The sequence below is a fragment of the Melanaphis sacchari genome, unplaced genomic scaffold (assembly GCF_002803265.2).
Source record: "Melanaphis sacchari strain LSU unplaced genomic scaffold, SCAv2.0 Contig121_pilon_pilon, whole genome shotgun sequence".
Lineage (NCBI taxonomy): Eukaryota > Metazoa > Arthropoda > Insecta > Hemiptera > Aphididae > Melanaphis > Melanaphis sacchari.
The window spans coordinates 375,929-388,702 of record NW_020270481.1 but is presented as its reverse complement, the minus strand read 5'-3'; the positions used below and the strand labels follow the sequence as shown (position 1 = coordinate 388,702).

Genomic DNA, 12,774 nt, shown 5'->3' with positions numbered 1-12,774 from the left:
TTTTGGTTTTACGATGCACGCCGAGTTCAGTGGCAACGGAGGAGCAGATGGTGAGGTGTACGGTGCGGGGTGGGTGCCTTCTTGTCGCCATCGGAAGATTTTGTTATTGCCGCCGCTTGTACCGGCCGTTCGTGTGTCTCAGTGTGCGGCGGTGGTGGTAGTGCGTGTTTAAATGCCATTAAAATCTACCACCGGGCCCGCCTTATCTCGACGCCTCAACAGCAAACAAAGTTTTGTAAAACGAGAGAAGAGACTGTTCGTCGTCGTCGTCGTTCCGCTAGTGTGGATCCGGATGAAGGTATGGAGGTGGCGGCTGGTAACAAATACCGGTGGATCGCCGTTCGTGATTTAGGGTGGAAGGAACGGGACGAGGTGAGCACGAGTATAGGTACTCGGAAAGAGGAAAAGCCCTTCGAAAAAGTAACTGAACTCCTGTCCGCTACGTCATAATTACGCTGCTTTTATATTATATACGCCTCCGAGTTCTTCGACCCGTTCGCCAATCCCATTTCCGACTGTTAGCGTTAAAATATGTGCACGGCTCACTTACACACACACACACACACACATATATATATATAATATAAATAATACAATTTATTATAAAATAAATGATATATATATATATACATAATTATAATACTTCAAGGCGAGATGAGACGACCTAAGTGCTATGAGCACGCTCATCGCCCCTTATTGTAAATACGTGACGTATTGTACATAATATACCCAGTTGCATTAATTTATTGTTTCCGTCAGAGACCATAGTGTCAGGAATCTTATTCGAATAATATATATATATATATAAATATATACGCGTATATATGTATGAATATTAAATATGCATGAACCATATTATAAAGATCGGTTGACAAAATGGAACGAGAAACATCACGCTTATATTATATTATCATTTGATTGAATTATTAAATGACTATAGGGCGAAAGAACGGTGATGGAAAATGGCGGCTTCTTAATCATAATGAAAATAGATAGTTTTTTATTTTCGTTGAGTAGGTATATCTGAACCATAATGACAAAAATATAATATGACAATCAAAATTGGAAAAACTATATTTTTCATACTATACATGGTTTTTACCATTCGATTCGAACTGTGACACTATAAATAAACTCTCCCGTTAATTGGATGTCAAAATAAAACAAAACGGAAAGCTATTGTAAGTTTTAAATACCTATGAATATTAATCGCAAAACTAATAACACATATCAATATCTGTATCTACTTAGGTACGTCACAAATTAAATATATATAATACCTATATTCAACGTAAGATTAACAGATAATTGTGTATATTCTTTAATACTGTAGTCTATAGAAGTGTTATAGGTAGAACAATTAATATACTAATGTGGTAAATTTTTGTATATATAAAAAAAAAATTATTTTAGTGAATGTCTGCCAAATATAAATATAAAATGGCATAATACTATAATGTTCTTATTAATTAGAATAGAATGTAAAAAAAGAGAACTATGATTCTGAACGAAAACGGTCTGTGCCAGTCTATACATAAATAAATATTATCTATAGTATATTTATAATATATAGCTATTGTTTTTTTTCTTTTAATAATACAGTTGGTAGAATTAATTTTTACCGAAAAATTGCGGATAAAAATTTCATTATGTATATAAAATAGATACAAGTAGTAATATATATATACGTTAAAAATGTCAAGTATCCACGAATAATATATTTTTAAATTACACAAATACAACTAAAATCGTTATTATTTATTTAAATATAATCCAAATTTGAAGTTTGAATGCTTAAGCATAATCGTGACTATGGATTTAACATATTTTTTTAATGTCTAAAATATAATAAATACAACTTATGAAGAATTTCGTATAAAATTTTAAAGTTTTTTAACTGAATTTATATTGACACAAAAAAAAAAAAATTCCAAATTTCCAAATGTTTAGAAATAGCTCAAAAATAATTTAAATAATTTAAATAATATAGCATTACGCTAAAAAATTTGTCAAAAATTAATTTTTCGTAAATATCCTCGGTTTTTTATTTTATTGATTATTTTGAAAATGACTAATAACTTCGAAAGTACTGACTATATCTAATTTTCAACTTAAATCACCCATTAAATTTGAAAATCAAAGTATTTTGAAAATGTAATTATAAATTAAAAAACTTAATTTTAGTGAAATTAATGCATTCATAATTTCACCTAAAATTTAAATATGTCATAATTAAAATTATTAAATAATAAACTTTGAGATAGAACCATAAGACCTAAAAATAATTTAAATGTACCCATAAATTATAATAAACTAATTAATATTAATTATTACCTTTTTAGTACTAAAAAATAACTGTGTCCACTTAGGCATTTCATATTTTATTAATTGTTTGTTCATTTTACTTTTGAATTTTTTTGTAAGTAAGTACATGGATTTTCATCAAGTTGATTGTCATTTTAAATGCATTTCCAAATCTGAAATAAAATTAGAATTGTTTAAATTTTCAAATTTTAAATGTTTTTTTCAAGTGTTTATTTTAATAACTAGTTCGGTATTCATATATTATGTTATGCTTGTGTATTTAGAATTATACGCACAAACAATATAAATTATTATAATAACTATGATGAATTATTATATCAATGAAATTCTACGTAATATTAATTAGTAGTTAGACTTTAGACCTTGAAATTGTGTTTTGATGTAAACTGTGAGTTGAGTTGTAAAAGTAGCATAAATAATGACTTGCACAGTACATACGTTAATACAACTATATATATTCATATAACCTACATTTTTCAATTATTAAACTAAAATTATATCAAGTATTAAAATATTTTAAAACATTTTCTCATAAATGTAAAAATTTTTTTCATATTATATTCGCTTTAAATCGTTATTTTTTTGTTAATAATAAAGACTAAAATAAAAAAAAATTAACATTTACACAAAAAAATTAAATAAAACAAGGAAAATTCGGTTATTTCAATGTTAAATCGAATTATGCACGACAATATCAAATGCTTTTAATAAGTGGCCTTTAAAAAGTTGTTGGAGCGTATGGAGCTGCGGTGATTCTAGTATAAGTCAAGAGAATGGAAGAGGATTTGAATGATGTTGCTAAGTATTTGGTATTTTCCGTTATTGTTCTAGAACGTTGTTCTGTAAGAATGATTGCTCATACAGCTATCATCGTTTCTGCAATGCGTAAATACATTTTGAGATTTATCAACTATATTTCGGATTAATTCAAAATGTTTTAATCTTTGGAAGTACAGTAACACAAAATTCTCTCTAAATATCATCAAATAAGAAGTTATTATACCCGAAATATTCTTCATTCAAAAAACACAATAGTTATTTCTTGTATATTTTATAACCGTTTTTCTTGTAATATAATAAAATAAATTATCAACTATTATTTATTTAAAGTCTATAAGTATTTTAAACGAAATTAAATTCAAAAAAAATAAATAAATAAATAGTTTTAAAAGTTGTTATTTTTAACTATTCAGTATGACTGCTATTGAAAAAAAACCAAGTTACATTATATTGATTTTAAATGTTCTAATATTAAAGAAAAAAAGAAAACTATTAATCTTTTGTAATTTATTAGATAGTTGTATGGCTTAGTAGATCAAGTTAAATTTTTTCATGGAAATATATTAATAATATTTATTATTAAATAAATACCTGATTCTTATTTATTTGTTGGTGATAACGGCTTTTACGATTATAATTTATGTTCCTATTTAATAAAAATTAGGAATTAATCAATTAATATTTTTTTTTTATACTTATTTCGTTATTTAAAACGAAGATTACTTTTAAATTTTGGATTTGGATAAAAAGAAAATATAACCTTTGATTTTGCAAATATAAACATTATATATTATACGTAAGTACCAATAAAAAAAAAAAAAAAAAAAAAAAATGGTAGAAATTGATATAGGTAGGTAATTAAACATTTTTGAAGAGATTTTTTTAATTCAATATAAATTTATATTTTTTACTCCTTGTGTTATTTTTATTTTTAGTTATATATAGGTATTCATATTACTCAAAAACAGTATGAAATGAAACTTTTAGTTTAATTAAATGTATTATGTATTATGTTAATTCATATTCAAATTATTTATACATGATATTATCTTCAATACACAATTAGATATCTTCGTATATTTAAAAATAATTTACTCCGTTTAAACCACTTTTTTTTCTTATTCTAAATTTAAATATACTTTTATTTTACAAAATTGCTTATCAGCCCTGAAATTATAAAACACAGTTGATTAACGTGATACATTTATTGATTTGTTTTTATTGAATTGAACATTTTTAGGTAGCTTAAAAAAAAAGATCCGAAAATCTGGAATTTTTTTTGTAATACGGCTCGTACAGTGGAAGTAAAATTTTTAAAACAAATTTGTTGGCTTGACGTACTATGACAGTTAATAAATCGTTAACTCACGGCCATCCGTTCAAACGTGGTGTTTACTGTATAGTGTGTACATATACACTTGCGCGTATAACAAATGTATAAAACGTATTATTTGCGAAATAGTCGTGAAAAGGATCTATTACAGAAATTCTTACCATGTATACTATATATATATATATATATTATATATATTACATAAAAGCGTTAAACAACACAAATACGATGCACGTATAATGCATATATATATATTACGCATAGTTGTTACTGGAAACTGGCGAGCATTACATGAAATGACGTTATTATAATATAATAATATTATTATATAAGAAACTGCGCTTTAAACAGCAGCCGTCATAAATATACGCACGCATATCATTATTGTGATTATTGTTCGCCGGATAATAATATATTTCACTCAAACAGTACTCCACGTCTCCACTCCCCGACACCACCCTTGTAGTTGCAGCAGCACCCCCTCGCCCGACAATCCGTCCGTCAGTCCGATTACTGACTCTGCCGCCTTCGACCGTTGAGAAATGCGACTGGCGTGCGCGCAAATAGATCACGACCTACGTCGTACCGCGACATGTCTGGGGGTGGTTTGACGAAGGTGCGGCCGCCGAAACGAAAGGGTTCATTCGTTATTTCATCCTCGCGATGAAATAAACATATGCTATTTCTCTTCTATTGGATTCCTCAAGAGTCGTTCTTATACCAATTTAAAATTATCAAAAATACATAAGCATATTATTTAATTTTTAGAACTTTGAACTGATTTAAATAACTTGGACTTGAAAATTTAGTTTTTTTTTTTTTTTATTGAAATAGAAAAAAAAAAAATTATGAAAAAAAATACTGCACATCAATTTTGCACATGAACGTTTGAAATTCAAATTTAAACGAAATTAGATATATACATATTTATATACAAAAAATAACGATATTCAGCTATCTACTGATTTTTATTGTTTTTTATTTGACTTGTATCTTTTTTAAATGGCGTATATTATTATTTTATACACATAATAACAAAATTAATGTAAGTATGAGATATAGTACGGCATTTATAAAATACATGTAAATGGATAATTTAACTTTACGTTTACGCCGAAATTAAATTTGAAAATATCGTAACTTCCAGTGGCTCACATACGTATTTTGTGTTTACCTACCTCCTATTCTATAATATTCTAATAAACTATAATAATATACCGAAACCTGGGTGCGCGAGTTGTGTGTGGCCGCAGGGTCAAAGGAACTGAACATAATATATTATATTATAATATTGCGTGTATATGCGACGGTGGTCGGTGCCGCAAAGGAGTTAAGACAGTAATGTGAGTGACTGTCTGGTGGCGGGGAGGTGGTAGGTGGAGTAGACGAAAGGGATGATGCATATTCATGACGATGACGGCGATGACTACGACTACGGTGAAGTGCGTGCGTGCGTGTTGTGCGGGAATTTCGTCGACAAGCGCTGACGGATAAAATATAACAGCTATACAGCTATTCTTCTTCTATTTCTCAGACGCTCGGTTCGCGCAACGTCGCCATCCCTCCTCACTTTGCTACCACCCCTCTACACTTATACACCGTGTCCGCTGACACGGACGTTATTTACATTGCTCTGTATAAACGTGACGCGTTGGGTTTGACACAGCGTAATTTATTAAAAATACCAACATTTGAACAGAGATCTAGGTCGCAGTAAACTATTACTTCGATTTCTAGGGGACCGAAATCGAAACCGATATTACCGATTGCTGGTGCGCTGCGCGACGGTATAGATTCTTTAAAATATTATGTATTATTTCATGATTATTTCGTTCATTGTATAGTTGTTCGAAAAAAATACGCACAATAATGTAGTCATATTATTTAAACATGTAGATATTTTTGTCATTTTACATCTAAAACTCCCCAAAAAAGACGGGCAAGTGGCAACCGATCTGCTGTACGTTAGTTCTCAAACGATTCACTCTTATGGGTGTGGAGTTTAATTTTAATTCAATTATGTATCGTTTTATACAAAATGTGATGGTGAGTAGAGATGGAATGATTAGTTTTGCCATCTTATACCACCGAGTATATTATTTCATCATATGATTTTTTGATTTTCGTAGTTCTTAAAGTCATTTATTTTACTTTTAGTGTTACGGTAGATTCATATAATTTTTTCTGAAAATATTTCATTTATTATATTATTAGTATTTAATTATTACAATTATATGTTTTAAAATTGTTGTTTTTTAATTTTTTAATACAATTATTGAATTATCTATTAAAAATTATTTAAGGAAAAATAATTATTTTATGGGTGAATATCGAATGTTGTAAAAATTTGAACTTAAAACGCTCGAAAAATATTAATTTTGCTTCTCAGTAAATTTTATTTTATATACACATATATAAACCTCGTATTATTTTTTCAAAACTAAAATGTAAGAACAAACATATTTATGGATTTTTAACTACAAAATAATTTGCTAATTTTTATGAATTTTGTAAACATTTCAACTTTAAATGCCTTTAAAAATGATTGTGACTATTGACTTTCGATATTGTATAATTAAAAAATTGACAACTTAAAAGGAGCTTAGTATTGAGTTTTCAAGCATTTTTACCTAAAGAATAACTTTTAATCTATAAATTTTATAGAAAAAAAACTAAAAAAAGATTGACAATTTTATGACAAATAGAAAATGATAATATAAACATTTAGTGAAAATTTGAACATCTACAGTTATTTATTTTTAATTCACTAAAATTTCGATTCTTATAAACATTTTTATTTTTCCTTATTTTTTTATTTTTTACGTTTATAAAAAAAAAAGTTCTTACTTTAGATCTCTTCCTCCTCCCTCCAATAAAGTACTCATTAGATTTATTTCGTTGCTATTTATCACTTCTATTTTTAAATATCAAATCGTTTTTATGATTCCAAAATGTTATGACTCATAGAAAAAGAACACACTTCATTGTGAAATCAATAAAAAAAAAATATTAATATTAATATTCATCGCTCCACTGAGAATCTAAATATAATGTATGTATTAATAGAACTATAAAACATACATGTTATTAAGAATTATTGTCAAAAAAAAAAAAAAAAAAAAAATACGAATTTTCGTGGTAAATCGTAAAAAACATAACGCCAACGATATTATGTATTTATGCAAATTTAATTTATTATTGTTTTTATCAGCCTAGGGCTTTATATAAATATATAAACTTGATTTAATATTCTCCCTCGTTTTGTTAATGCATCTCCGGTGTTTATGTTTTGTTTAATATGTATGTATGATAAGTAGCCTAATTGAAATTGAAACAAAAATGATTTGATATATCACACATATACGGCTTCTGGTAGACATTTATCTGGAACGACATATATGCGACACATGAATACTCGTTCACTCTGTTGCTTTAGACAGGCAGAGCCGCAAAGGATGTTGATTAAATTATTCAACTAGACGATATCACGGAAAGGTTTTTGGGTGCAAAATGTTGATGTCTTCCAGAAATTTAGTCCGCCCGACACTGTAAATCCCAGACGAGTAGTACAAGCACACGTTTCTTCTCACTCTTGTCAGGTTAGATTTGATGTGCCATGACGGGCGAGCACGCGTGACGATAAGTTTTACAATAAACAATGACGGAAATACATGAATGCACTAGGATTAAGTTGATATTTTTTATGCGTGGCGAATTTGTAATGAGTTTGGTACAGAGGGACCCCATGCGTTATTAGAAAAATATGGTTTTGAATTATATAAATGTAAAATAATAATAGAAATTATTTTATTATATTCACTATTCTATCAACATATATATACACTATAATACTATGATAATATAACAATAACATAGGTTAGGTATATATTATATACTTGTAGGGTAAATAGAGAAGATTGAATGAAATTTACTATTAATAATTTATAAAATATTTTGAAAATGTAGAACGGTTATTGGTTAAATTATAAAATATTATATAGAAGAAACATGAGAACAGCATTTATTTACCTATTAATATATTAAATAAAATATATTATATTTTATTTTTTAAACTCGTATGAAAACAGGTCATATATTTTTAACAATGATCACACAATTAATATCAATAATATTCTTCAAAAATATTTAAGGAATTTACAAATTACGATATGAATAAATTAATTTCTGTAATATCTCTTGAAGCTTTATGTGAAATTTCTGAAGTAAACCATTTGCATACAAATTTTGTATTATAGAAAGACAAATATCTTTGTACATGGTTAATGAGTAATTCTAATTATTTTCAACGACTGTATTAAAATACTTTGAGGTCTCTTATTTAGTAGAAATATTAAAAATTAAAATAATATATGCTAGGTTTATTCGATTATTAAATTAGACCAATATTTAAAATTGTTTTCATAGTAATATTATGTAATTTTTAATACTTTTAACAAAAGTTTATTTGTTGTTGATAAATATTTAAGTGTAAACTACTTCAACATTAAGACAATGTCGATATGTATAATGTATTCTTTATGGTAATTAATTTAATAAATTTTTCTCCCAATGTTATAATTTTATTAATGCTAAATATAGCATTAATTTTACATTTTACACAAATTATTGTATACACAAAATAACGATACAATTTGATACTTATTCTAGAAATAAATAACGATTCCAGGTTAAATAATTTATTTTTCACAAAATTAAAATCAAGAGTTGAGGAATCACAATATACTTAGATATTTCAGAGACTTACTTAATAATAAGGTGTACTTAACACCTCTTATATAGCAGAGAGTTTTCCTATTTGATATATTTTTTTTATTTTTGTGGTAAGATAAAAAATTATAAAAATCATAAAAAACGGCTAATGCAAATATTTGAAACAATTTCGAAAAATTTTTTGCAAAAATAGGCTTGATCATTGTATCATTTTTTTAGTTTCTCAGGAAGTCATAGTAAATATATATATATATTTTTTTTAACGTAGTAAAATTATTCAATAATTAAATCAACATCACACATTGTCTTGAATAAGCAATTTAACTCCACCATTTTTGAGGTACAATTTTTAAAATTTACAAATTTTCTGGTTCAAAAATGCATAATTTATTGTAATTTTTTTATTAATATTAAATCGTTAATTTTTCTGATTCAAATTAACTATTCACTTTATCTTAAGTATATATATCTTGTTTTGGGTATACGACTTGGCTGCATAGATCTTATGTATTAAACATGCACTAAAAGTATATTATAAACATTATAATATTATTAGATAAATATTTTTACGTTAGTTGTATGAAATATAATTTGTATTACATTTACATCTTTTAGTTGAATTTCCAAAGTAAATTAGTATTTAACAACTTATTGTATTATTGCCTAATATTTCTTTCTAAACTATTAGAATGTAGAGTTTCTCCTAAAAAACAAAATTAACTATTATTTAGATAAAAATATATAATTTAAAAACATTAATAGTTTTAGGTATTTTCTGTGTTTATATAAAAAATAAATATGACACCATTTTTTTTAAACATTATTAAATACTTTAAAATATAGTTGTTACTAGATTTTTTGATATTCTTATTTTTGAACTCCGAATTCTAAGTCCCCCTCATACCTTTCTAATTATAACGAAAACGTTCATACAGTTTATCGTATTATGATTATAATGAATAAAGCCACAGTGGTTATATTTTATGTTAAGAACACAATGCCTTATTTATAATGCAATTACAAATTTTGTTTTCCTCATAAAACTTTATTTCATAAAATACATGCCCATGACTAACGATTAGATAGTTGGAAAAAAGGTATAGTATTTGTCATTTTAATCTAATTATATAATATGTTACATTATAAAAATCAATTTGTTTTCATAGTTATTGTTTGGTAATTATTAAGAACCAAAAAATCTAATTTTATGATTTATAATTAATTAATATTTTGTGAGTGTATAACAAAATTAGGTTTTAAATTATAGGATAACAAAAAGTAATATTTATACCACACTTATTCATAGCACTTAAACGGCTTTATTATTACTTTTGTCATACATTTGGCTTGAGTAAATTAAATTATTATATGACAAAATAATATAACTTCACGTAAATTATATTTATATAAATAACAATAACTATACACGAAATATCATATTCAGATAAACAAAATTAATGAGAAAATATGACGTAATTCCAATTTTGGTTTTAATTTAAAAAAAGAAAAAAAGAAAAGAAAACCATTTTGTGTTACAATAATTTTACGATGAATAACGTTAAATCTTGTACAATGGTGTTTCCTAGTAATTATAACGTTATGAAATTATTAATGTATAATTTGTGACTATAAACGTTATTGTTTTAGTCATTCGCGGTTATATGGAACAATATTGGTGAATGCAATGTTTATATTTTTGAATGAAAATCTTGAAAACATTTTAGGTATAAACATTAAACGATCTACACATAATAATAATAATAATAATTAACTATATGTGGTTTTACCTGAAATTTTAATTCACCTTGCATAAATTTTATAAAATCAAGATAAACCATGATGTGAGTGTACCTATCACATAATATATAATATATTATAATACTATTTTGTTCGTAGAACTATAACAGATAAATGCAATGTACTTAAATACGATTTATTGTTTTTTATAAAAGAAAATAATAATTTTTTTTTGGACAATTTAAGGTCTCGAACTTAAATATTGATTAAATTTATGTGACTTTAATATACAATTATAAACTGTAATTGTTTTAGCAATAAATTATTATTTATGTTTTTTATTTTATTATATATAGCTAAAGAACATACTAAAATAATAATTTTAGCTAAGTATTTAAAAATTGAATAAGTATTTTTTTTTAAGCAAATTAGTATTTTAAGCTTATATGAATTTGTGTATTCATTGTTTTTTTCTTCCTTTTATTCAAATGTTAAGTGCTTATAAAAGAAATAATTGGTCATTTATTATTAAATATTAATTAGATTATTCTACTTAAGATAATAAAATTAAGAATGCATAGAGTTACTTTTTCGATCAAGAATTGATAGTTATTTTACATAATACAGCCAATAAAGATTTCTTAATTTAATAAAGATATCTTAAATAAATATATATTTATCAGTAAATAGTAGTGGGTTGGTTACATAAATTATGTACATTTTTAATATTTAAATAGCATTTTAAAATTATTATGAACATAAAAAAGCGTCTGAATGGCAAATGCTATTTATGAAAAACTCTATTTACAGAAAATAATTGTAGCATTTTAATTTCAAATTGAAAAATCACCAAATCTCTATTAATACAAATTTGTGTTGTAAACATAGTTATAATAAAATATTGTTTCTATGGTAAATTTGATATAGTGAACAGTTTGAATGTGTAATCATTAGTTCAGTAGATTACTAACATTTCCTATAAGTTATCACTAGTTGAACTGCATTATTTTTTCCCGTGAAAATATTCAAATGAAAAGCTCAAAAAAAAAAAAAAAATCCAGATATATACTGTACATTTAAAATTAACAATAGTGGACTTGCAGTAAGCTCAGTTATTTTCAGATGTTAGGATGTAATAATATATTAATTTGTATGAAATGTAATTTTTTTTATAAACGATAATTATACAGGTTATAGATACGATTTGGGTAAAATGTGTAGAAAGAACGAGTATATTATAATAATATTTACGTTGATGAGTACAATATCAGCTTATGTATATGTATACCTACGTATTTTCCTGGATTATAACGAAAGATTGCGGAATATTTACAACACATATATACATTGAGAACGTACTAAAATTTTATACGTATACATACGTATATGAGTGCGTGTGTATAATAGGTGGTATATAAACAATCGTCCTGCAACCAGCCGCTGCTAGCAGCAGCCGGTACAAGTAATACAATTTATAAACATAAAATGTATGTATATACGTATATTAGGGGAAAAAATCGATAAGTCGACACACACACACACACATACACGTACACATACGCACAGAGAGACAAGCACGCCGAAGAGCAAAGACTGGGCAAATGGAAATATTCGAAGAAAATCCTGTAGTAAAGAGAATTATTCTCACAGTAGCCGCGTGAAGAGGAAGGGAGCAGAGATGTAGAAAATATATTACATATATACGCGTGACTCGTGTGAGTGTGTAATCACAAACACACACACAAGTATGTACACACAATAAAAGCAAACCCCACGCACACTCACATACACACACACACACAGGCAAATTATAATATACGTACAATATATATATATATATATACATGTGTGTGTGTGTGTGTGTGTGT

At 26.2% G+C, this 12,774-nt stretch overlaps 1 long non-coding RNA gene across 1 annotated transcript in view; it reads right to left on the bottom strand.

Annotated features, from left to right (window-relative positions):
• Window positions 1-12,774, bottom strand: part of LOC112590868 — a 34,076-nt gene that overhangs the window by 7,304 nt on the left and 13,998 nt on the right. Inside the window, exon 2 of the long non-coding RNA XR_003114478.1 lies at window positions 2,335-2,477. This is a non-coding gene — a long non-coding RNA (uncharacterized LOC112590868). The remainder of the gene's footprint in view (window positions 1-2,334; window positions 2,478-12,774) is intronic.